Raw genomic sequence first — 8,128 nt, 5'->3', positions numbered from 1 at the left:
TAGGGAGCTTCGACTGAAATAGAGTACAGGAGAAGGGAAGAATTAGTAGTCAAGACGAGTGAACATTGAGTAAAATGTTCAAGGATACAAACTTAGGGTACATTTAGATTACACATTTAGATTACTTGTTAACACGTCCTTACAACTACAAGAATTTAACATCAACGCGTGTCATCTGAACCGGGTCTTAGCTCATGTGATCGACTTATTAGGCACGGAATTCCGCTTGCAACTCGTACTTACTTACACACAGAAATCATCATCGTCATATTATAAATGTTTCACAATTTATTGTAATTTAAAAATCCACATATTACGCTACGTATTCAATAACTCAAAAAGGGCTATCAGGCAGTCGTGTTCAGGGGCAATTTAAGTTCATGTTAGTTTTGCCCGACTGTGCAAACGCAGTCACGTCAAGTTACTCTATCGCGATGATGTTACACCAACCTGACTTTCTACTGCGCTCAGACTGACTTTGTACGTACGGAAAATAGAATTAAAACGCTGTGCATTGAATACTTCGACAGAATTTTTAATTTTAAAATACGGCCTTACCTAGTCAGTAATAATATAAATCGCACCGTTCCGTTGATATAATAAAGCCAAGCGTGATCATACGTCAAGATTGCTTTTATTACATTAAAATCATTTGAATAATACGGACTGCACGAAACAGATCATATACAGTGACATTTTAAAACTCCCCCCTAAAGTTTCTTGCTCATTCTTCTAAGGGAAATCGGGCTTATGAATGAGCGGTAGAGTTTAATTAATATGACGATTTGAAGTGTAATTTGATAATGCTAATAGTTTTTAACTTTTTCAGGAAAAGAAACACATTTCCTGAAATCAAAATATTTATCTTCTAAAAAAAGGCCATTTTAGTCGAATTACGAAATCATTCCGTATTAGTTACAACTTCACGTCATAAACTCATTTGCGTCTACTGAAAGCAAATGAGTTTAATTAGTTAGTGAGTAAAATAGAATCGAACTTCGTTTGCATCTAGCACGTTCTCAGCCCTGTCTTCTTTACTTAATAAGACTTCAAATTCAATAGGCCATATTAGGTACTATATAAGACTAAATTCAGTGCACGATCATGTATAAATTCGTACAAAGAATTACACAAGATTTACAGTACATATTATGATGCGTTAAAAATTACAATAATTACGCACTAGAAATACGTAGAAAATACGTAGAAATACCGTAACTCCCAAAAGTTACCAAAAAAGAATAAAATATCTTACATACAAAACTGGCATTGTAAACGCGAACGTGTAGAACTTCTTTACCGACCTAAACACTCCGTGGTAAAGGGTGAGCGGAAACGGAAGCGCCAGCTTGTGCTAGTAATGAATTTGCAGGGCGGGCGGCGGCCGGCTGGATAAATTGCCCAGTTCCTTACTGTGCTAAACCCGCTGTAGGACGACCTCAGACCGATGACCTTTCAGTTTGATTTAAACTCTATAATTGCTAACCATGTGTTCAAATACGATCATTTTGTTTTCAACACCATGTAAACAAGTATGCAAGTATTAGGATAATAAGTGACCGCATACATAATGCAAATGTAAACAGGGAGGTTATCTTAATCAATTGCATTAAATGTCCTGTAATTGAATTAAATAAAAATGTAAGTGTGTCCAACCCGTGTGGTTGGACAAACTTAACAACATACCTATTCAAAAAAGAAAAAGCGTATTCTTTTGGTAAAATAAAAAATCGAACTGACATTGAAACACATGAAATTTATTTTAAGATTTTCAATAATAACATTATTATAGTGCGTCATTCGGATTTTTGGATATGATGAGTAATTACTTGTGCGGGATTTAATGAAAATTTTTTCCTACGATTTTTTTTAATATTTAACCCCCAGTCAGAGGTCATCATATTGTGGTCGGAGACCAAAGCTTTCGTTTGACTGCTTTGGACTCGAATTACTTATGCCTTTACAGCTCGTTTCACATGTCTAGCATTTCAGCTTGTATTACGCTGCTTTTTAAATAATATTTAGTTTTCAATTGCACTTATTTATCTATGTGGTCTATTACCTAACATGAGCTCGTTTTACAAAGAAAATAAACAAATGTTTAAATGGAAAACAATAAAATGACAATACAATACAATTAACAGATTTTTATATATAGAACTCACTCTGGGGCACTTCTCAGAACACCTAGACTCAGGTTTAGGTGTTCTGAGAAGTGCATTTTAGAAGATGTTTCCAACATTGCACTTCTTGCATACCTATAATAGATATCTTTTTTAACGTCTGGAAATCCTCATGGTACCCTCCGCCCGGGGAGACGAGGGTTATATCGGACTCCTACCGGCTAAAACATAACGGTGTTCTCTATCCTCACCAGATGTCGGAGTTACAGGGGCGCTGTCGCATTCTTCCACGACTCCGACGGTGATGGTTCGACTAGGCGCTGAAGTCCATACCACAATCAGTTCAACTTATGAAGCCATTAACAACATTAACGTACAAAGCACAGAATAAACAGATTATTATTCATTAAATATATGTTTATTCACACTTCGCATAATAAAAAAAAACCTTCAAATAGTAAAAACATTATAATAAGCCCTTCAAAATTTCTTCAAATATTTAAAACATTTCAAACTGTGTAAAATATACATGTTTGCACGTTATAATGAACGATATCCCCACGCCTAATTAAAATCATTGTGCTTTACCGTCTCTCCACAATCTTCATTACCATCTGGTGAAAAACAGATTTAATTTCAATTACGTAACATAATAACACTTTTTATTAGCATCACACCACGAGAAGATAATTCAAACATGAAGTATAACAAAGCGACCGTTACATGGCAATTGTACCAAATTCAATTTGTGTAGACGCCGCCTCTAGTGACCACAGAAACACTCTCCAAACAACACTAGTGCCGCGGCTAACAATTATTTTACGCATTAGAGTTGTGTTGCACTACCGTATCGTATTCACTACTACCATCTATTACTTAAGTTACCAAACAAATAACCAAAAGTAAAAGTAGCTACATTAATCAGTAGATATATAAATATCAAAAGAAACAACATTAAAACGGCCTCAGTGGCCGAACGGTTACCATGCTAGACTGCCACGCAGGGGTCCCAGGTTATATAGGAAATATTTGTATGGCCTACATTTATTTCTCTCGTGAGTTTGGGTGTAATTTGTGGTTGTCTATGTGTGTGTCCATGGCACCCGCGACACCGGGTTTCCCTAGTGCGGGGCTATGTTGAGTGTATGCGTTATTATTTACTATTATTATAAGTACACCAATAATTTAAATCTTGGACTAATGGAACACTAAATAGATGATATTGTGCCCAAAATACTGAGAGTATTCTCCTCTATACAAATAACTATGCCAATAGGTATATAGATCCCGTCTTTTTTATGTCTCTCAGTCGGTCCAAAAAAGGCATAAAAAAGAATAAAGGCACTGGTTCTCCTCAAACCCAGGCTTTCAACTTCAAAGGGTGCAAATAAATAGCGAATAACTTTTGACTAGCGGCCATCGTGGGAGATATTGAATGCTGGAGAGCCATCCATGTATAATATTAACCAGGCCTATTTACATGCTTACATGTACCATATAATACATTTAAATTATTGCAGTCGACGTTCCATCGATGATATAATGTGTGATAAAGTGATGTAAGTGACATACTTACCACATAGGTACTTATCGAAAATGTTGTAAAAGCGAGTTTCATAGCTTTCTTCAAGCCGCGGTTGTTTTTCCTATCTTTTTACTTGCCAGTACCTCTTTCTAATCCTGTGCCTCTTTGTGAAGTAGCCAGTTTTTCGATCCCATGGTCCTCCTGTCTCCTTAAAGTTTGTCTATACGACTTACTGTCGTACCTCTAAAATATTATGTATATTTCTTATAACTTATGAATATCACCTATTCGTGACAATCATGCAAAATACAAAAGCATAGTATTATATTTGTTAGTACTAGTTACAAAATGTAACCAAACTGGACACTATCGTTGATTACCCCTCAGCCGCGTCTAATAATTCACTCTAGGGCCTAAAGTCTGTAATTACGCGGATGGAAACTCGGCTTACCGTTTGAGATAAAAATCAGAACCACGCCGCTCCTTCGCCTCTAATTGTATGCTTTCCTACTAACTACATAAACATTTATTTTTGTAATAATCTAACCTAATACCATTTTGTTTTGGACACGCAAAGTATATTTAATAAAGCGTCGATTGTGGTATTTATTATACACGCAGTAGTATATGACTACAGGCAATTTGATGTAATCTGTATGGAAAAATGTTCATAATATTACTTTTCCTTAAAAAAATATTTCAACAGGGTATTTGAATAATTATTGCGTCAAGTAACACACTTGAACATGCTGAAAATAAGTCTGATATTATTTTTATGACATTTTTTATCGCTTCCAAGACTATAGAGATAATGGATGGCTCTGTTATAAGTGATGTAGAAATACTTAGTAAAAGATTATAATGGAACTTCTTTGACTTCACGAGACATCACAAATACATTTGTTTCGTGGTCCTGATTTTTAATTACTGTAAATTATTTATTTTTCAATGAATTTCTATTCTGTTTTCTCATTGTGTCGTCAATTTGTGACTAGTTTCCAATGCCAATGAAGAACATTTAACTGTCGATAATTGTCAAGTACCCCACTGTTAATATCAGTGCTATCAGTTGCGGTACGAGCCACAATAAAGTATAAAGGGAAAAATTATTGGTGTTCCTAATTTCTTTACTCTTATTTAACATAAAACAGCTCCAAGCGATAAATGTTTATTTTGTCAAACGTAGTAATGTTAAACAATACATTGTTCACACTTTTTGTTAATATATGTGTTTGTAGGCTTGCAGGATTCTAACTTATAATATTTTTCGTCGTCTTTCCCGTATGCGTATTCGTTATGTATTGTGAACGAAGTAATATAGGTACCATTCACTTATGAGTAAGTATGTTACACAACCTTAGGAATAAATAGACTTAAATCAAAATGTATACCTTAAACCTCTCGATACCGGATTCTTCTACTAATAATGCTGGCGAAAATTCAAGGAAAGCGTAGTTATGGCAGATGGAAAACGTCGTGGTTGAATAATCTGAAAGACTTGTAATAATCTTCGAACACGTTCCCTCTTTCGTGCGGCAGCTTCAAAAATGATGATAGTCATGATCATCGCCAACCTTCGTAGGGAATCGGCACACTAAGAAGAAGAATTCAAAATTTAACTTTCTTTCGAGGGTTTATCTTATTTGGTGAGACAAAAGACGAACTCCCCATGTTATTACTTTTTTTACTTATTTGGTACGATTTCTTCTTCTTTACTTTTTTTAACCTCGGAACAACAAACAAACGTATTTAAATTTCGAAATAGTGCACGGATAGTTTCCAAGAACGACCGGCGCGGGCGCAGCGGCTGCCCAAATTACAGGGCATACAAACTACTAAGCTTGGGCCAATTTCACGCCGACCCATTGCCCAAACATTCCAATTAGTCTATAATGACCCCCGCGAGTGGGTAGATTACAATAGAAACTGATCTAAAGTGTGTATCATTTTATTCTGACATTCAAGTGGGCAGTTCGATAGTTGAGATAACACTAAAATTATTTTATCGTGTAACTGACCTGTGGACTTATAAACACGAACAAGTTCATTACGTGAAAATTTGTACATATTTTTTATTTAAATTTGTACTATTATTTAAGATACCTTATACATTCTATATGGATTTTGTATATGAGAGAGGTACCTATATAATCGCAAATGACAATTCAAAATATCTTTATTTTACTGGTGATACCTTTCGCATTACACTTCAAACCATCAAATTAATAAAAACACTACAAGTCGTTTCCTGAATTAAGTGACTAAGAAACTTAAATAAAATCGAGTCTTTTTTTATTATCATATGGCGGGACGAACAAGTCGTGTGTCTGGTAGTAAAAAAGCGACATGATGATTTGTACTGATAATATTGAAAAAGCCATTCACATAATAATAATATTCTAGTCAAATTTATGTTTGCAAGATCCATTGTAGATATAATTATGTAAATGTGGTAGCAGTTGGTTTATTAGAGTGTCTCATTAATACCTATTTACAAGATGAATGTACGTATCATTTAATATATTGAATCAAATACCGATGATGAATGTTCCTTGCCGACTTACTCTGTAACAGAGTTTTATTAATAGTATATTAAGAACGGCTACTCCAACACATTCGGATGTACATAAAAAAATGCTATTAGACGACTGAATGCACCCAAACATTAAACAAAAACCGACCAATATATCTACCTACATCACATTCGCTACCAATAATTACCGTTTATTATAAAGGGTGAAATAAAGCGCATTCCAAACAAACGGCTATAGAATATATACGATGCATTCGGTAGTGCGTGTCACAGGTCGTGTCTAAGCTCATCAATCTTGGCTCCATTTAATTTAGAATAGAATAAGCGGCGGCGCGGGCGCGGGACGAGGGCGGCCCGTGAATAAGGCTCACGCCGAAACAAAACGCTCGCGTGCACAATGACCGACGAACAAGAACGATGAAGGAACGATGCCACGCAAATGAAATACGCTCTGCGACGCCATTGTCGTTTCACAAAAGAAAGGCAATCATTCGACATGAATAAATATCTTTGAATAATAGCAGACCCGTTGCCTATAATGAAATGTTTTATGTATCGGAATTATCGCATATAAATCCCTGGGTATTTATACGCCTACCAGGTTTATGCACAGTTTTTATGCGCATTTAGCGATTTACGGCGTTTACTCTTTTCAGTGGCTAATGGTTAACCGTGCGTCTATTGAATGTTTAACACTTGAAAGGTTTTTTGCATCATTAAACTAATTAGGTTTGCATAAAACATCTAGCTTTGTGCCTCACATGTCCACCGCGAAAGCGTGCAATGAAATTAACCGGAACGACCTATTCTGTTTACATAATGACACCAGCTTCATCTCACTTATCAACCATATTAACATTTAGCCAATAGCCTCAGGGAAACCGTCCTTAAATAGATGCACAAACTGAAGATTATACAACACTAGATTGCCTACCCACTTTCTAGGCTTCAGTTTATTACAATTTTAATAAAATGAACCACAAAACATACATAGTACTGTCACGAGGGGTATAGCTCTAACGCATTGCGAGAGGTACTTCTATAAATATAAACCGGGATAATCTTTAATTTTATACTTTATTTCACTTTTTTACATAATTTTAGTATTGCGTTACAAATCAATCTCCCTGTCTGTCAAGATCTTCTATTCTTACTTATTTCATTTCTTCGAAAGCATTCTAAATACAAACTATAATCGTTACCTATGTTCAGCCAGCAATTCTACTCATAGAGTACAGCCTAGTCTACATCCCTCTTCCTCACAGCTGAAGGGGTGAATATCCCTAGCTGGTGGTCTACCTATGATAGGCAACTTACATCGGTGATCAGCCTTTACTACAGGCTAGCCACACACTGCTCGGAAGCTATCAACTTACCAACAAGTAACCACCGAGGAGGCTATGGCTTTGGTCTGCCAAAAACCTATCCAAAAGGACAGACCATGACCACGTCCTATTATAAACAAACAAATAAAAAAAAATATAATTACTCGCTATCCTAGCTAAATAGGAAACCTGACTAAACCCTAACACTTTATTTCATCGACCCTAAACTGGCTGAACGACCCTATCAAACTTCTAAACATTGCTACAAAACTATTTCCTTAAACTCCCTAAACCTAAGCTATCTCCAACGCGCATGCTGCCACAACGACGACACAGGCTTGAACATCCATCGGACGATCACTGGGTTACATCACTATTGATCTCCCAGCTGCCTTAGTCCTCATTTTGCAGCTATCACGTTCCATCAGCTTCACTTACTATCTTTAAACAAACAAGAACCAACACACATATAACGCTAACAACATATCCTAACATACATATGGGATGGGGATATCCCATATGAAAGACGTCTAATTAATTAAATAAATATATTTTCCCCGAATGCAGACAGTCCTTGTTCAACTGGAAGGATGAGCACGAACTATTCGCATATACAGGATAA

Source organism: Hyposmocoma kahamanoa, unplaced genomic scaffold (genome assembly GCF_003589595.1).
Source record: "Hyposmocoma kahamanoa isolate Upper Pololo Valley unplaced genomic scaffold, ASM358959v1 97110, whole genome shotgun sequence".
NCBI classification, from domain to species: domain Eukaryota; kingdom Metazoa; phylum Arthropoda; class Insecta; order Lepidoptera; family Cosmopterigidae; genus Hyposmocoma; species Hyposmocoma kahamanoa.
This window is presented reverse-complemented; position numbering follows the sequence as displayed.